The sequence below is a fragment of the Oncorhynchus mykiss genome, chromosome 11 (genome assembly GCF_013265735.2).
Source record: "Oncorhynchus mykiss isolate Arlee chromosome 11, USDA_OmykA_1.1, whole genome shotgun sequence".
NCBI lineage: Eukaryota > Metazoa > Chordata > Actinopteri > Salmoniformes > Salmonidae > Oncorhynchus > Oncorhynchus mykiss.
In genome coordinates this window covers 67,452,907-67,473,311 of record NC_048575.1, presented here as the reverse complement: position 1 = coordinate 67,473,311, position 20,405 = coordinate 67,452,907, and the positions used below count along the sequence as shown (strand labels likewise).

Sequence of the window (20,405 nt, the reverse complement as noted above, 5' to 3'; positions counted from 1 at the left end):
CAGTCACTCAGGCTGCACCCCACACACTTGGAGAACAGAGACTGTTTCTGCACCCTATGATTTAGTGCAGATGAAATGGATTAAATATAACTTTTATCTGGTGTTATTACAGGGTACCACTAGGTTTCCTGTGAGCTGTCCAGACTCCTGGTTTCCATTTACAGGCAGGCAGGAAGGGGTTCTGGAGGGGAGCATACCACACAGTGCTCTGGGTATGTGTCCCAAATTACACCTATTCCTTATGGGGCTCTGGTCAAAAGTCGTGCACTGTAAAGAGAATAGGGTGCTATTTGGGATGCATCTGTGGTAATACCACATAACCACTCGGTCGCACATCGGCAGCAGGTCACTGTGAAACTTCAGTGTTCTAGCCCTCAAATGGCCAAGTTTTCTGTGGGTACTGAAAAAATCCAGAATACTAATTCTAAATAGTGTTTTTTCTATTGGCTAAGAGTAACTGGTTTACCCTGTGTCCCTAGCACGCATTGAGACTGCATCCCAATAGGCACCATTTCCTATATGGTGCACTACCTTACAAAGTAGTAGCCTTAATACAGTAGGGTGCCATTTGGGACAGTCTGAGTCTCCTTTCAAAAATAGACATGTTGCTCTGATGTCTATAAAAATGCTTGGTGTAGAAGGATACACCTCTGAGGCCTCTCTCAATAGGGTCGATGAGGAGAAGACCTCGTGCGGCATAGATCTTACCATTCTGCTCCTGGATGAATTTGGCAATCTTCTTCAAAAGCTGAAAAGAGAAAAAATAAAACATTTTCAATTTTATAACTATCCTTGCTATACATAGTTTAAGTTCAATTATTCCATGTTGGAAGATTGCCAACTTTATTTTCAAGCTGGAGAATTTCTTTTCACCAATAAGGAGAGTAGACTTGTGTCTCTCTCAACCTTGACCTCATCCCCTCATGTTCTAAGTGGACAGGAAGGAGGTTCATGGCTAGAAGGTACTGTATCAAGCTTTTGTCAGACTTGACTTTTTGGAGCAGGTTTAGGAGAACTTCCGCAGCAGGTTAGGATAAATAACAGAGCAGGTTAGGAGAATCAGATTAAGGTTAGGAAAAGGATTAGGGTTAGCTAAAATGCAAAAAATACATAATAATAATCAACTTATGATGTACATTTTGTCAAATTTACTGTAGTTAATCTTTTAGGTGTGCTCAGTTAAGAAGTCATTTCAAATCATTCATCTTGACTTCTATCTTTATGAGCCCTCATAAAATATAAAATCAAGCCAATGGTTCAAATCATCCCATATCAAACCTGTCTGGTCGAATAGAAATCCAGATGAGACTGGAACACCAATAACACACTCATTCCTGTACATAGTGTACTATAACTTTTCTATGGTACCAGATTCATATAAATCACTTTGTCAAATGTCGATTTACAGCCAAGCCGCATAGATGCTCTCCATTACGACTCCTTTTCCGTCTATGAAAACAGTGGTGGACGATTTCACAAAGTCCCTGTCACTTTAGTTTCATTAGGGGGCGATAGGGCCTTTTTGGGATGTAGGCAGTACTTTGTAGGCCTATGCAACCAGCTATCTGATAGGCCATAAAAGTGTCTTAATGCTGAGACATACAGTATATAACAATATTTCACCAATATACGAGAGCCCATGGGTTGCTTCCTAATAATCTCACCTTTCTCCCAAAGTGTGCACTTGTTCACTTCATGGATTTGAAAGAAAATGACTGGCATATGGACATTCCCTCTAGCTAGCCCAGGGCTCCAAACTAAGATTTTCACCTGGTTTTCAGTTGGTGGCACCAGCCCATGATTTGGTAGCACAAAAAAATAAATGCGGTGTCACAATAGAAAAAATCAGTAGTTCAGTTGGTAGAGCATGGTGCTTGCAATGCCAGGATAGTGGGTTAGATTCCTGGGACCATCCAAACATAAAATGTAGGCACGCAATGACGACGTCGCTTTGGATAAAAGCATCTGCTAAATGGTATATTATTACTATAGTCTATAAAGTCATTCACTGTGCTTTATTAAAAAGTGTAATAGACTACCAATATGGTATTTAATAAACAAAGTATTGTTGTATTTTACTGTTAAAATAGGGCCCTAGAATTTTCCAATTTTAAAAACTATTTTTAATAGAGATGAATTTGCCTGTATCTTTATGTGATCTAATATCATAGGCCAATTTATTTGGGGCTAATTCACCACCTGAGAAAGTGGAAACTTTAAACACATTAGCTAGATCACTAACTCTAAATGTAATACCCACTGCTAGTAGCCATGTATTACATGTAATGTTCAAAAAAAAAAACGTTGAAGCTGTATCCTACTGCCCAATGCAATGGCCAATGCGTATTTCACGCGCTCGAGGATCTCAAAGCCGTATCTAATATCTTCTTTGTAAAATAGTTGCTACTGACCTCAAAATTTAGATTTGTGAAATACAATGTATACCTACAGAAATCTGAGAACCTCCTCTCTCAGACCGTTGTTATACAATCAGAATACTTTGTTTTCTGCTGGAGCATTTTTTCCCCTGGGAAAAGAGAGAGAGAGTGGCTTGCTAGAGGGTCGGTGAGGAGAAGACCCCATGGGGTAGAAGGCCCCATTGAAACAGGTACAGGGGCAGGCAGGCACGCACTTTCATTACACCAATCTAAAACTTTTCCATTTGTTGGGTGTAGTAAACAAGTGCACACTTCAGGAGGATGGAGAGATTATTGGGACGTAACCCATATCTCTTATTGGGGTCCCATTACATGCGTAGGACTGGCCAAGAGGAATAGCATTTATCCTCCTAAATTACAATGATCTATTTTCCCACTAGGATTTCCTTTAGGCACATGACCAAGTCTCCACATTATTTCCAGGTAGGATGACGTTAACATGTAAGCCCCTTTATGACTCCCACGAGGAGTCTGAATCAATGGATCACAGGAATAAATCAAATCCTATATGGTTGTCTGTGCCAACCGGTAGAGCTGGATCTGAGAAAGGCATTTGTGTAGTAATAGTATACTATAAGTCGCTCTGGATAAGAGCATCTGCTAAATTACTAAAGAGGTACATTTTAAATCACATTTAAAATCAGATCGTCTATATCTGCTTGTTTGGGCTCTACTGTTAGAGCTGCACTGCTCGCTGCCATTTTAACTGACTGTATATCATAAAGGTGATTATATTAATATCAATGCCTCACATCTCATTTTCCCTTTACTGTACTGATTTGGGTTCCTTTCTCCTAATTCAGACTTACTAAATTGCAACATGAAGATAAAAACCATTGATCAAATTTCTTGATGGATTACATGACAGCGATAAAGACCTTCAGTGTGGGAACAAAATACCCTTTAATTTCATGCAATTTCTATGAGGGGGCCTTTCTTTCCAACTCTAAAATAGGGCTGCTGATTAGCATAAAATCTATTAAATCTGTTTGTCCTCAATCTAAATTGGATAACTACAAAGCATTTTTGAAAGTACATTGGCTCTACTTGGTGGAGCTTTGTTGTCAGCATACATTAAGTAGCATGCAGGGTTGCAGAATTCTGTTTTGTGTCTCAAAATTCCCAGGATTTCCAGAAATCCTTGAAGGATTCCACATTTCCTTCTCATTCCCTTCTGATTCATGGACTCTTTTTGTTGTTGTTGCCATTTAGCTGACACTCTTATCCAGACCGACACACAGTGGTCAGTAGTTTGTACTTCCAATCTCGATATCTGGAAACCTGGGAATCTGGGGAAAGTTAGCATATTTTACAACCCAAGTTGTGTGGATGGGTGAGGGTCTCCCACCCTCTTGTACTGTGTCTCCATACAGAGGAAGATTGTGTAAGCTGTGAGGCAGGCCAGACAGCCCTCCAGGTGCGACGAGCCTCCCAGCATCTCTGTCACAGCATACAAGTTGTTCAATGTCCTCAGTCTCAACAAACTGCTGCTTATCAATCTGAAACACCAACCACAATTGAAAAAAAGTTGTTTCTCAAATAGCACCCTATTCATAATGTAGTGCACAACTTTTGACCAGCTAGTAGTTAGTAGTGCACTGTACTGTACCTTTTGTTACATTACAGCCTAAATCTAAAATATATTAGAGATTTTTTCCCCTCATCAACCTACACACAATACGCCATACCGACAAAGTAAAAACAGGTTTTTAGACATTTTTGCAAAAAAAAAGAGAAGGAAATATTATATTTACGTAAGTATTCAGACCCTTTATTCAGTACATTGTTGAAGCACCTTTGGTAGTGATTAGAACCTCAAGTCTTCTTGGGAATGACGCTACAAGCTTGGCACACCTGTATTTGGGGAGTTTATCCCATTCTTCTCTGCAGAGCCTCTCAAGCTCTGTTAGGTTGGATGGGGAGTGTCACTGCACAGCTAGGTCTCTCCGGAGATGTTCGACCGGGTTCAAGTCCGGGCTCTAGCTGGGCCACTCAAGGACTTTCAGAGACTTCTCCCGAAGCCACTCCTGCATTGTCTTGGCTGTGTGCTAAGGGTCATGGTTCTGTTGGAAGGTGAACCTTCACCCCAGACTGAGGTTCTGAGCACTCTGGAGCAGGTTTTCATCAAGGATCTCTCTATACTTTGCTCCGTTCATCTTTCCCTCAATCCTGACAAGTCTCCCAGTCCCTGCCTCTGAAAAACATCTCCACACCATAATGCTGCCATCACCATACTTCACAGTAGGGTTGGTGCCAGGTTTCCTCCAGACATGACACTTGGCATTCAGAGCAAAGAGTTCAATCTTGGTTTCATCAGAGAAGAGAATGTTGCTTCTCATGTTCTGGGAGTCTTTAGGTGCCTTTTGGCTAACTCCAAGCTGGCTGTCATGTGCCTACCATAAAGGCCTTATTGGTGGAGTGCTGCAGGGATAGTACTCCTTCTGGAAGTTTCTCCCATCTCCACAGAGGAACTCAGGAGCTCTATCAGAGTGACCATCATGTTCTTGGTCACCTCCCTGACCAAGGCCCTTCTCCCCCGATTGCTCAGTTTGGCAGGGAGGCCAGCTCTAGGAAGAGTATTGGCGATTCCATAATTCTTCCATTTAAGAATGGAGGCGACTGTGTTCTTGGAGAACCTTCAATGCTGCAGAAAGTTTTTAGTGCCCTTCCCCAGATCTGTGCCTCGACACAATCCTGTCTCAGAGCTCTACAGGCAATTACGTTGACCTCATGGCTTGGTTTTTTCTCTGCTATGCACTGTCAACTGTGGGACCTTATATAGATAGGTGCGTGCCTTTCCAAATCATGTCCAATCAATTGAGTTTACCTCAGGTGGACTCAAATCAAGTTGTAGAAACATCTCAATGGAAACAGGATCACCTGATCTCAATTTCAAGTCTCATAGCAAAGGGTTTGAATACTATGTAAATAAGGTATTTCTGTTTTTTCTTGTTAATAACCTCTCTGGGATATGTGGGACGGTAACGTCCCACCTAGCCAACATCCAGTGAAAATGCAGAGTGCCAAATTCAAATAAATTACTATAAAAATTTAACTTTGATGAAATCACACATTCAATATACCATATTAAGGCAACACTTGCTGTAAATCCAGCCAACGTGTCAGATTTCAAAAATGCTTTATGGCGAAAGCAAACAATGCTATTATTTGAGGATAGCAGTAAACAAAGAGAGAAAAGCATATTTCAACCCTGCAGGCGTGACACAAAACGCAGAAATAAAAATATAATTAATGCCTTACCTTTGACGAGCATCTTGTTCGATTAATTCCGTCGATGTTTATCCAAAATGTCCATTTATTTGGCGCGTTTGATCCAGAAAAACACCGGATTCAACTTGTGCAACGTGACTACAAAATATCTCAAAAGTTACCTGTAAGCATTGTCCAAACATTACAAACTACTTTTGTAATACAACTTTATGTATTTTTTAACGTAAATAATCGATAACATTGAAGATGGGATAAACGGCGTTCAATACAGGATGATAACAATGTGTAGCGAGCATTTCTGGTCATGCGCCTCTATCTAACAGTACACTTCAAGTTACCCTCGTTCTGGATGGCCGTACTTCTTCATTACACAAAGGAAAAACCTCAACCAATTTCTAAAGACTGTTGACATCCAGTGGAAGCTTTGGGAACTGCAAGCCCCTGCCTTATAATTCTAGATTACCAATGAAACCCATTGAAAAGAGAGTGACCTCAAAATATATTCCTGGATGGTTTGTCCTCTGGGTTTCGCCTGCCAAGTAAGTGATGTCATACTCACATATATATTTTAAACACTTTTAGAAACTTCAGACTGTTTTCTATGCAAATCTACTAATAATATGCATATCCTGGCTTCTGAGCCAGAGTAGCAGGCCGTTTACTTTGGACACGCTTTTCATCCAGATGTGAAAATACTGCCCCATATCCCAAAGATGTTTTTTTTATTTTTTTATTATTTTTTATTTGACCCCTTTTTCTCCCCAATTTCGTGGTATCCAATTGTTGTAGTAGCTACTATCTTGTCTCATCGCTACAACTCCCGTACGGGCTCGGGAGAGACGAAGGTTGAAAGTCATGCGTCCTCCGATACACAACACAACCAAGCCGCACTGCTTCTTACTAATCTATTGTGTTATATTCTCATACATTCAATTCACATTTCCACATACTTAAAAGGTGTTTCCTTTCAAATGGTACCAAGAATATGCACACCCTTGCATCAGGGCCTGAGCTACAGGCAGTTAGATTTTAGGCGAAAATGTAATGTTTTAAAAATGTATACCAGGGTCCAATGCGGCTCAGATGGTAGACCATGGCCCTTGCAATGCCAGGGTTGTGGGTTTGATTCCCACGGGGGACCAGTATGAAAAAATGAAAATCTATGTGCTCACTACTGTAAATCACTCAGGATAAGAGTGTCTGATGAATAAATGAAAATACAATAAAAACTATACTGTACCTCCTCCAATGAGATGTGCTAGACTCTGTTTATTCACACTTACATGCACAGAGGATACAGATCAATCACAAGCAACCTCTCTCACTCTTTGCATATCAAATCAAATCAAATTTATTCATATAGCCCTTCGTACATCAGCTGATATCTCAAAGTGCTGTACAGAAACCCAGCCTAAAACCCCAAACAGCAAGCATGGCAGGTGTAGAAGCACGGTGGCAGGTGTAGAAGCACGGTGGCGCCAACCCAGACAGGATGACCACATCAGTGACTCAACTCTCTCAGGTGACGCACCCCTCCCAGGGACGGTATGAGAGAGCCCCAGTAAGCCAGTGACTCAGCCCCTGTAATAGGGTTAGAGGCAAAGAATCCCAGTGGAAAGAGGGGAACCGGCCAGGCAGAGACAGCAAGGGCGGTTCGTTGCTCCAGAGCCTTTCTGTTCACCTTCCCACTCCTGGGCCAGACTACACTCAATCATATGACCCACTGAAGAGATGAGTCTTCAGTAAAGACTTAAAGGTTGAGCCCGAGTTTGCGTCTCTGACATGGGTAGGCAGACCGTTCCATAAACATGGAGCTCTATAGGAGAATGCCCTGCCTCCAGCTGTTTGCTTAGAATTTCTAGGGACAATTAGGAGGCTTGCGTCTTGTGACCGTAGCGTACGCATAGCATGCACATAGCATGCACAAACTGGTCAATCACAAGCGTCCCTGCTTAGAGCCCGCAGTTAGATGCTGGTGGGGAGAGGCTATACGGACACGCCTGCAGGCGAGTGTAGAAACGAATGGATTTGGTCCTGATAAACCCTTGCTGCCCTTCCCAGCTAGTTTATGCCGTCTAGCTGGCAACAGCATGGTGCTCGTTGAAACTTGCACAAGAACATGATGTTTATTTTTCGATGAGGGAGAAATAACTTGTAGTATTGATCACCATCTGGATTTGGTCACCATTTCCAAATTGTTCCATACCACTTGATTTTATTTTTAGTAGGAAAGCAGCCTTCATGAAAAATAACTTGTAATATTGGTAGTAACCATCTGTTGTCACCGTGATACAGTCTACACTGCTCAATGTGGAGAGTTTGCGCTGCAAGCCAACAACACTACAACACTTGGCAGTGTCATTTGCTCCCACTGGCAGCACTAAGAAAAGGGAAGTAGCTAGATAGTGTAGCCAACATCAGGCCAGGGTGACAGCTAAAGAACATTTATTGTAGTGATTTTCACCGACAATGTACAACTACGACATTGACTTCAAACGTAAAAATGTTGTAACGCGATGAAGATGGCGCTGCAGTGGATAGCTGCCGTCTTATGGGCTCCTGGCCATTTTGTGTATTTTTTTTACACTGATCTTAACTTTTGTTTTACATGATATTTCCACCCTCATTTCCTATGACCAAAAAAACAGATTCTGGACATCAAAACAGCGATCACCAACCATGATTTGGATTAATATTTTGATTTCAACGAGTCAGAAGCTCTGGACGTACTGCTCCATCTGGACCAGGCCCGTCAAGACCAAATGGCAGCTTCAGGTAAGGTTAAGGGGGAGGTTTATGTCTCTTTGTTATCAGCTGGTGCGCGATCTCAAATGTTAAGGAAGTATTGAGATTTTGGAATACCACATGATAAGCTGCAGCCCATACTATTTATCAAGAGAGTTATCCTTGATAACACTCCTAGTGGCCGGGGATTTTAAAGCAGGGAAACTGAAATCCGTTTTAGGAGGCAACAAAACTCTAGATCACCATTACTCCACACACAAAAACTCATACAAAGCTCTCCCTAGCCCTCCATTTGGCAAATCTGACCATAACTCTATCCTCCCGATTTCTGCTTACAAGCTAAATTCAAACAGGAAGTGCCAGTGACGCTCAACACAGAAGTGATCTAATGAAGCCAATGCTAAGCTACAGGACTGTTTTGCTACTGGACTGGAATATGTTCCGTGATTCATCTGATAGCATTGAGGAGTTTAACACATCAGTCACGAGCTTCATTAATAAATGCATTGCATCGTCCCCACGGTGACAGTACGTACATATCCCAACCAGAAGCCATGGATTATAGGCAACATCCACACTGAGCTAAAGGCTACTCCTACTCTGCTGCTTTCAAGGTAGTGGGACACTAATCTGGACACTTATAAGAAATCCCACTATGACTTCCAACGATCCATAAAAAAAGTCAAAACAGGACTAAGATTAAAACCTAGTATGCCGGCTCTGATGCTCAACGGATGTGGCAGGGCGTGCAAACTTTCACAGATTACAAAACAAAACCCAGCCGCAAGTTTCCCAGTGACATGAGCCTACCAGACGAGCTAAATGCCTTCTATGCTCGCTTCGAGGAAAGCAACACTGAACCATGGATGAGAGCTCCCACTGTTCCGGATGATTGTTTGATCTCATTGCTCGTAGCCGATGTGAGTAAGGCCTTTAAAAAGGGTTAACATTCACAAGACCGCAGACCACCATAGTCTTTGTGCTCAAGAACGCCAAGGTAACCTATCTAAATTACTGTCACCCTGTAGCACTCAGATCTGTAGCCATGAAATGCTTGGAAAGGCTGGTCATGGCTCACATCAACACCATCATCCCAAGGCCATCCCAATTCGAAATCTGCCCCAATAGATCCACATATGACACAATCTCTAATGCACTCCACACTGCCCTCTCCCACCTGGACAAGAGGAACACCTATGTGAGAATGCTGTTCATTGTTCAACAGCATAGTGGCTTCCAAGCTCATCGCTTAGCTCGGGAACCTGGGACTGAACACCTCCCTCTGCAACTGGATCCTGGACTTCCTGACAGGCCACCCCCAACAACAGATCTGCCACGCTGATCCTCAACACCGAGGCCCCTCAGGAGTGCGTGCTTAGTCCCCTCATGTACTCCCTGTTCACCCACGACTGCGTGGCTGCAGACAACTCCAACACCATCATTAAGTTTGCTGATGACACAATGGTAGTTGGCCTGGTCACAGACAACGATGAGACAGCCTATAGGGAGGAGATCAGTGACCTGGCAATGTGGTGCCAGGAAAACAACTTACCCCTCAATTTCAGCAAGACAAAGGAGATGATCATGGACCACAGGAAACGGAGGGACACGCACTCCCTCATCCACATCCACAGGGCTGTAGTGGAGCGGGTCGAAGTTCCTAGGTGTCTACATCACTAAGGATCATGATCATGGTGCACACACACCAACACAGTCATGTAAAAGGCACGACAACCCCTCTTCCCCCTCAGGAGGCTGAAAAGATTTGTCAGCAGGGCTATATACAGGAGTGTACCGGTACAGAGTCAATGTGCGGGGGCACCGGTGTCAAGGTAATTGAGGTAATATGTACATGTAGGTATAGTTATTAAAGTGACGATGCATAGATACTAACAGAGAGTAGCAGCAGCATAGTCAACATGTGAGCTCCTTCAACTTCTCCCTTAAATGCATACTTCGGGATTCCCCAGAGTAAGATGAAGTCGTGGATACCATTTTTATGTCTCTGTGTGCAGTTTGAAGGAATTTGCTTACTAGCGAGAGAGCAATTGCTAACTATCATTAGCACAAGGACCGGAAGTCCATGGGTATACCCATAGACTTCCAGTCATTGCATAAACGCTAGTTAGCATTGGCTTGCAAAACTACCTCTAACTTCCTTCACACTGGACACAGAGACATACAAATGGTATCCACAAGTTCATTGGACTTTGGGGAATCCCGATGTATGCATTTAAGGGAGAAGTTGAAGGAGCTCACATGTTGACTATTACGTGACTGCAACGAAAATTTGGTCCAGTAGAACTACCGAGCCGTACATTCATTTTACAGAACACTTTATTGATGAGAAGCTTTAGCCGCCTGGGATCTGAATAAGTAGCAGCAAGGGTGCATAACGATATCGGTGCAAATGTGGTAAAGGTCATCACGTTGAATGACTGGACCAGACTCCAACGTTTTGGACACAGGCTGCACCTTGCAATCGGTATGTGTTACATGTTAAGGCACTTTGGCTTATAATTTATATTATAATAATGATAAAGCCTATTTATACATGATTACAGAATCATAAGCTACCTATTGCATTTGCAGCCTATAGCTGCCTGAATAAATTACTTAGGTTACTTAAGAACTCATAATGGTAAAATAGAAACTCATGTTATTAATTTATTAATTAATGCTGCGCTCATAGTACACTATATTTAGATGATCATGTTAAAAAGTTATGTTTGTTAATAAGTAGGTGTAATAATCCTATTATCATATGTAGAACAATTGTGGAAAATATTTGTTTCATTTGTTTTTTTTATTCAGTTAGCACAGTATGTTTTGCACTATATAGGGAATAGGGTGCCATTTGGGACACAAATAAGAGAGGGGACTTGCAGTGTCCTGCAAACCAGACCAGATGAGGAGAGCAGCCAGGCCTTTCGGGCCTCTGAACAGCCTCCAAGTTATGTTCCCATGCACCCACTGCCCAAGGAATGTAACAACAAGCGCCAACAGATCAGTTGTCTTAGGCATGTTTGGTGCCCGCCGTGAGGAGTCTTTGTTCTCCCTCTAATTTCCCATCTAAAGGCTGGGATTCAAACCACATTTCTCCTTCGTCTGAACATATTTCCATTACGTTGGATGCAGTAATTTGAACATTAAAAAGTGTACGGCACACAGGCTTTAGGATAAGAGTGTGCTACGATAGGAGTTTCTGAGGATAGATACCATCTTAAACAAGTTATTTAGCCTACTTTGTGTCAAGCGATCTACTGTAGATATGTGAATAAGGAAAATTAAAGGGAAAGGGGATGTGGAGAAAATTTGACAGCATTTTATTGTCCTTGGCTGGTCTGGCTCGCTACCTGCCAAATACACTGAATGCTTAGTGCTTCGCCAGACATGTTCTTGTACTAAACCTTGGAATAGAAAATAACATTTAATAATAAGTCAATATTCTTCAATAGAGGTGGAAATCATCAACAAAATGTTCTGCCCCATGATCTATTTCAGATAAAAGACCAACATGGATCCAAAGTTAAATAAAATAAAGTATTTTATGAATTTATGCATTTGGTATTTTGTCACTTGGACATCTGAAAAAAAGGAAGAAAAAGAAAATCTGGTGAAATAAATATGACTGTATAAAAAAATTACAAGCTCACTTAAAAAGTTTGGCATTACAATTCCTATGATATACTGCTAGCAAGGGAATGAGAGAAATGTTGTAAAGGTTTTATGATGAGGCACTGTAGCTGTGGATCGACTCCCTGAGGAGTAGCACGCTGTATTTCTTCAGCAGTGGTATGTGTAGTGGATCCTACAGGGAAAAAAAGTGTGCTAAAGAGAGACCACCCAATCAAGAGGGAAGTGCCATTAAACCACAAAGCTGTGTTGTAAAGCTACCTTTTTCATGTGGCACATGCATGGCAAAAAAAAATGTTTTTGTCCTGTGAACTCTGCTCTAACCATTTAGCTAGCTGCACATTCTTTAATGTGGGCATAGAGCAGAAGTGTTTATCCTCATGGACCTGCTTCACTCCATTCCCTGGATTATTACCAAATCCTGTTTTTCAAACCAGTTTCTGCTCTCAAGTGTGACAGTTCAACTGAGGATAAAGACCAGATCAGTGAAGAGTGCATTGGAGTCCTCAGCGGCACTTCTTGACGTGTTCGGCGCCTAGTCTACAAAACCCCACAAGGCACTAACTAAAAGCAGGAGAACAGAGGAGCTGGACACGGGACATAAACATGTTATGTGTCTCAAAATGATTTATAAAGCAAATGGGTCTGACCAGCAGGAGCCTTAGCAGATCAGGGGCCGTAGGTATCAAGCATCTCAGAGTAGGAGTGCTGATCTAGGATCAGGGCCCGTATCCACAAAGTATCTCAGAAAAAAGTCATAGGAATCCTGTTAAAACCTGTTTTAAGACTACAAAACCTCCCAGCTCAGAGTAGGTTAAAGGATGATGTTAAAATACTGCTCAAACACACTCTGGGCCAGGAGTAAAAGCAAGTCATAAAAGTTTCTCAGCTGGCAGTCACGACAGCTTGAGGTACCGCAAAGGAAAGCTAGTGATGACGCTCATTGACATTTTTGCAAATGGGGAAAAAAACAATGGCAATGAGGCATCACCAGCTGTGAACTTTATAGCACGCTTCAGACTCCCACTGTGTACAGTGCATTCGGAAAGTATTCAGACCCCTTCCCCTTTTCCACATTTTGTTATGTTACAGCCTTAATCTAAAATTGATTAAATCAAATTTTCCCCGTCATCAATGTACACACAATACCCCATGATGACAAAGCAAAAACAGTTTTTTAGACATTTCTGCACATTTAGTTTAAAAAGTGGCCTCCATCATTCTTAAATGGAAGAAGTTTGGAACCACCAAGACTCGGCCAAACTGAGCAATCGGGGGAGAAGGGCCTTGGTCATGGAGGTGACCAAGAACCCGATGGTCACTCTGACAGAGCTACAGAGTTCCTCTGTGGAGTTGGGAGAACCTTCCAGAAGGACAATCATCTCTGCAGCACTCCATAAATCAGGCATGTATGGTAGAGTAGCCAGATGGAAGCCACTCCTCGGTAAAAGGCGCATCACAGCCCGCTTGGAGTTTTCCAAGATACACCTAAAGGACTCTCAGACCATGAGAAACAAGATTATCTAGTCTGATGAAACCACATTTTAACTATTTTGCATGAATGCCAAGGGTCACATCTGGAGGAAACCACCATCCCTAATGTGAAGCATGGTGGTGGCAGCATCCTGTTGTGGGGAGGTTTTTCAATGGCAGAGACAGGGTGACTAGTCAGGATTGAGGGAAAGATGAACAGTGCAAAGTACAGAGAGATCCTTGATGAAAACCTGCTCCACAGCACTCAGGACCTCAGACTGGGGCGAAGGTTCACCTTCCAACAGGACAACAACCCTAATCACACAGCCAAGACAACGCAGGATTGGCTTCAGAACAAGTCTAAGAATGTCCTTGAGTGGCCCAGCCAGAGCCCGGACTTGAATCTGATCGAACATGTCTGGAGAGATCTGAAAATAGCTGCAGCGCGACGCTCCACATCCAGCCTGACAGAGCTTGAGAGGATCTTCAGAGTAAAGGGTCTGAATACTTATGTAAATGTGATATCCACATACATTTGAAAACATTTCTAAAAACCTGTTTTTGATTTGTCATTAAGGGGTATTGTGTGTTGACTGATGAGGGGGAAAAACTATTTAATACATTTTAGAATAAAGCTATAATGTAACAAAATGTGAAAAAAGTCAAGGGGTCTGAATATTTTCTGAAGGCACTGTATGTGACTGTATATCAAATGTTGCATTTGTAAAATGTTTTACCTAATTTTTCGCCTGACACAATAATTTTGCATACTCTTAATCATTCCCAAACTATTGGCATGCATAACTTTTACAATAATACAATAGTCAACACACTCCCCTTTAACAACTCTAAATAGATTTGGCACAGTACATCAAGTCACTTGCCAATGATGTTGCAGACAACGTTTGGAAGGTCTATTATTTTCATCTAACACAATCAAAGTTAACATACAGTGCATTCAGAAAGTATTCAGACCCCTTGACATTTTGCACATTTTGTTGTGTTGCAGCCTTATTCTAAAATGTATTACATCTTTTTTTCCCTCATAAATCTACACACAATACCCCATAATGACAAACTAAAAACATGTTTTAAGAAATGGAAGCAATTCATAAAATAAAAAAAACTGAAATACCTTATTTACATAAGTATTCAGACCCTTTGAATTGTGCTTCAACAAAGTACTAAGGAAATGGTTTGAATACTTATGTAAACGTGATATCAGTTTTGTTTATACATTTGCACACATTTCTAAAAACCTGTTTTTGCTTTGTCATTATGGGTTATTGTGTGTAGACCGATGAGGGGGGAAAAAAACTATTTAATCCATTTTAGAATAAGGTTGCAACGTAACAAAATGTGAAAAAAAGTCAAGGGGCCTTTAATTGACAAATTTATAGGCATGCCTAATTTAGGCATCTTTCTTTTAACAACGAGATGTTGTGCTCCAAAATGATAACATGAAATAACATGATGTAGGTCATTAAATATTTGAAAAAATGTTTATTTATTAGCCTGGTGGCAAAAAGTATTTAAACATATCATGTGAAATAGGCCTCGTATGAAAAAATTGTCAAAAGCTCAAGAGATTATGTTACATGTAACCCTAGATTATTAATGGATTGATCATATAGAAATATCAACATATTATTTGAACAACTCCAAAGCAATTGCATCCACTGACTTCCTGACTGATTTTTTCTATTATCAAGACACATGCTGTTTACTCTTAACCTCATGAGGTCTCCTAAATATCAGCCAACTAGGTTGGACTTATGACTAAAAAGGCTTCATGCATAGCTTTTATTTTTACTCATAAGAGTAGGAGTAAAATAGCTATTCTGAGCACTTATGACCAATGTTCTACTCTGAGATGCTTAGATACGGACCCTGGACCCATGTCCATGCAATCGTATTTATTGTGATCACAGTGCTATCAGAGTGCTATAGTCTGTTCTCTGGTTCAGAAGGGAACATGTTCTGGAAATGGCAGACAGTGCCACTGTTGTAGTCACACTTTGGCAGCAGTAGCTGCCTGCTGCCTCATATCCTGCAAGCTGTGAGTCTAGAAGGAAGTGAGGAAGGAAGGAACGAAGGAAGGAAGGAAGGAAGGAAGGAAGGGCAAACTTGCTTTAGTTGAAGAGCTCAGTGAGGATTTAACACATAATGAATACATGTTTAGGCCTTGATCGCACACATAGTTGACAGCCTAGATCCCCCCGGGCCACCCCCAGGTGGTGAGGGTAGGTAACAACATCTCCACCCCGCTGATCCTCAACACTGGGACCCCACAAGGGTGCATTCTGAGCCATCTCCTGTACTCCCTGTTCACCCACGACTGTGTGGCCATGCACGCCTCCAACTCAATCATCAAGTTTGCGGATGACAGTACAGTGGTAGGCTTGATTACCAACAACAATGAGACGGCCTACAGGGAGGAGGTGAGGGCCCTCGGAGTGTGGTGTCAGGAAAATAACCTCACACTCAACGTCAACAAAATAAAGGAGATGATTGTGGACTTCAGGAAACAGGAGAGGGAGCACCCCCCTATCCACATCGATGGGACAGTAGTGGAGAGGGTAGTAAGTTTTAAGTTCCTCGGCGTACACATCACAGACAAAATGAATTGGTCCACCTACACAGACAGCATCGTGAAGAAGGCGCAGCAGCGCATCTTCAACCTCAGGAGGCTGAAGAAATTCCGCTTGTCACCAAAAGCACTCACAAACTTCTACAGATGCACAATCGAGAGCATCCTGGCGGGCTGTATCACCGCCTGGTACGGCAACTGTTCACCCCGCTATCATCCAGAAGGCGAGGTCAGTACAGGTGCATCAAAGCTTGGACCGAGAGACTGAAAAACAGCTTCTATCTCAAGGCCATCAGACTGTTAAACAGCCACCACTAACATTGAGTGACTGCTGCCAACACACTGACTCAACTCCAGCCACTTTAATAATGGGAATTGATGGGAATTGATATAAAATATATCACTAGCCACTTTAAACAATGCTACTTAATATAATGTTTACATACCCTACATTATTCATCTCCAGAGGGCAGTGAGGTCTGCACAACACATCACCGGGGGCAAACTACCTGCCCTCCAGGACACCTACACCACCCGATGTCACAGGAAGGCCATAAAGATCATCAAGGACAAGAACCACCCGAGCCACTGCTCGTTCACCCCGCTATCATCCAGAAGGCGAGGTCAGTACAGATGCATCAAAGCAGGGACCGAGAGACTGAAAAACAGCTTCTATCTCAGACTGTTAAACAGCCACCACTAACATTGAGTGGCAGCTGCCAACACACTGACTCAACTCCAACCACTTTAATAATGGGAATTTATGGATATTGATGTAAAATATATCACTAGCCACTTTAAACAATGCTACTTAATATAATGTTTATATACCCTACATTACTCAACTCATATGTATATGTATATACTGTACTCTATATCATCTAATGCACCTTTATGTAATACATGTATCACTAGCCACTTTAAACAATGCCACTTTGTTTACATACCCTACATTACTCATCTCATATGTATATACTGTACTCGATACCATCTACTGCATCTTGCCTATGCCGTTCTGTACCATCACTCATTCATATATCTTTATGTACATATTCTTTATCCCTTTACACTTGTGTGTATAAGGTAGTAGTTTTTGAATTGTTAGGTTAGATAACTCGTTGGTTATTACTGCATTGTCGGAACTAGAAGCACAAGCATTTCGCTACACTCGCATTAACATCTGCTAACCATGTGTATGTGACAAATAACTTTGATTTGATTTGATTTGAGATGTACACACCAGGCAATTTGGATTTCTACCACAAACAAATTATTTAGGACTAATAGTCTAATTATTTAACATCTATTGCATGACGTAGCAGGAACAACAACCATATCAATAAGCCTAATTGATTTGATTAACTGATTAACCAATTCTGTTTACAAAATAACATGGCTTCCATTTAATAACATAGCTGCCATTTTTGGCAGAATGAAAAACAGATTGCAGTTTACTGTTGCAAAGATTACAATACAGTGTGGACTCGGTCTGCTATGAAGCTTGTTTTATCTTGCACAGGAACACTGATAAATAATGAATGTTAACAAATTGAAAGTTAAAAACAAAATATGTAGCCTATGCATCATGAATAAGACGAGGCTATGCTTAAACAATAGTATGAACAAGGAAACATGTGACATGAAACACTGATCTATGAAGTGAAGACAATGAATTAGGACGGCTAACGTTAATCATTCATAATCCTATCCTGTTTTATAATGGCAACCAATACCAGACTGGGAGACCATCTACCACCGTGGAGTAGGAGGGATGGCTTGCTTTTTGTTAACATTCCAGATGGCACCCTATTCCCTTTATAGTGCCCTATTTGGGCCCTGGTAAAACTTGTGCACTACATAGGGAATGGGGTGCCGTTTGGGACAGAGCCTCTGATTCATGATTAACCTACAGTGTGCTGTGCTAACAGGATATAATTTGTGATCCTTCATAAACCGCACAGTAAGTCAGTTTCTTCGACTACTGAAGCATATGTATTAGGAACAGGATACAGCCTATATGATCTATTATGCTCATCACAACTTTGTTTGGTTACGGATAAAATGTCCTCAAAATACATAAACTAACTTTGTCTGTCTTCCATTTAAGATTTAGGCCCTACAGCTATTATGTGATAATCCATCACTCTGACAAGCTGTTTTAACACAGGTCTCTGGCTATTCCTCAGACAGCAGATAACATCAACTCTAATCTGACATGTTTATCTAGCTAGGTTATCATGATTTATCCAAGCAATTATGTTTTAATTGCTGGGAGAGTAGGAGTAGCTAGCTATAGCCATTTCAGTGTTATTTTTTTCTGAAGGAAAAATCAATTTGCTTTAACATGCCTGAGAAGAGGAATAGGCTAATATAGTTTATGAAGTGCTTCCGTGTGTGTGTGTGTGTGTGTGTGTGTGTGTGTGTGTTTGTGTGTGTGTGTAAAAGTTTGACACACAAAGGTTGGTTAAAACTACAACTTTAAATCAAGCACCAACAGCTTATATGTTTTGTTCTCAACATAGCATTCAGAAAATAGGAATGAGGACCAGTAAATGCTAAACAAGAGCTACCGCTATACTTAATTTTATATAAGCCTCCTTACCCTCATGAAATCATGATTAATGATCATGATTAAAACTAACTTGCTAACGTTATCTAGCTAACTATAGTGTTATTGTAAAGTATGCATATACAGGCTTAGATAAGGAGCATTTAACTCTGTCCTAAGAGTTTTGGTAAGCTAAAGTATGCAAACACAATCAAACCCACAATTAAATATCTACTCTCATATGCTGACTTGTCTAAGTTCTCTACCCTACAATTATCTACAAGGTGGGCCAATGAATCACTGACATTGCATTGTAGCTAATGCGTGAATAGTTATTAGGGTGAAACATTTTCAACTTCAAACTCAAAAGAAGACAGAGGAATGAGGGAATGTATTATTGTTTCATCAGATTTAGTGGTACTCACAAATTTAATTTGTTAACTCAACTTCAAGAACAACAGAAGCATAATTAAGTTATCAATGTGTTGATTAATTAGCTGACTATCTAGCTAGCTAGTTAAAATTTGCATTTGTCAAAATGGTTAGCCAGCTAGCTAGCAGCTCATCTTGCAATCTGCCTCACACATTCATTAAGAAAAATAACACCAAGAACAAGTTAGATAATACAATTTAATGCAAAACAATTTAAAATTCAATAATGCTCCATCTTTAGTGATTAGTAGCTGAGTACTGCTACTAATGTGTCCATATACAAGTTGTCCAATTCACAAGGTTCCTGGCCAGCAAATTGATTAAAAAAAAATTGTGGGAATAATAAACCCAAAATATCTAATTTGCTATCAAATGTATAGATAGAATTTATTAATCATATATTCACAATAAGCATGATAGGAAAAAATGAATCAGAGTTTGGGTGAATTTTCGACATTTTCCAACTAGCTCTGATCCTGGGCATCACGGCCCTGCACTCGAGCCCCTCTCAGATACTCGCCAACCAGTCCGTGCTATCCGGTTTCCTTGGGACGTCTTACTCCTACCCTTACCCTTACCTTCATTTTAGTCTTTACCAAACCCTAACTTTAACACTTACCTTAACCTTTTTAAATTTCAGCTTCCTGTGGTAGGGCCTAGTGATGCACAGATTGACTCTTAACCCGCAGTCCCCACGGTTAACTCCACGGGGCACACGGGTTTAAGGTCATTCATTATTGTGTGGCTAAAGGGCGGGTGGCTGAAAGGCGGGTTGAATAAAGAGAAACAATACCTTCAAAAATCCGCAAAGGTATAATTATTGTACAGAAAATAAGACAGAAAATAAGCTGCGAAAGGAGAGTTGAAAATAAAGAGAAGACAGGGCCAGAAACGTAATGTTTGGAAAACATTTGGTGAAGTGGTAAAAGAGAATTATAGTAGTGCCGGTGTATGTGTGATGATTATACAAACTCGCAATCACAAGACGGGACTTCAAATGGGCCAATGGCATGTCAAGGGAACTGTAGCCTACTGTTTAGATGGGTTAAATGGAAACTGAAATCTGGACATTGACTAACCAGAATAAACTACTGTCTTTTGGCAAATTCCAAAGTCCTCTGATAACACTAGTCCTGTGCGAAACGACATCCCTGTGTATTGAGAGAAATGTCTGTGTTTGACAGGTGTTGCTTGCGGTTTGAGCAAGGAAACAAAAACTGATTCGATAAATCGAATGAAGTGCTGCACATAGCCTATAGATGAAGGGCCTACATGTATCGACTTTCACAGTGAACGCCATTGTTTATACATT

At 41.1% G+C, this 20,405-nt stretch overlaps 1 pseudogene; it reads right to left on the bottom strand.

Annotated features, from left to right (window-relative positions):
* Nucleotides 1-532: 532 nt before the first annotated feature.
* LOC110535097 lies at nt 533-19,677 on the bottom strand (annotated as a pseudogene).
* Nucleotides 19,678-20,405: the final 728 nt, after the last annotated feature.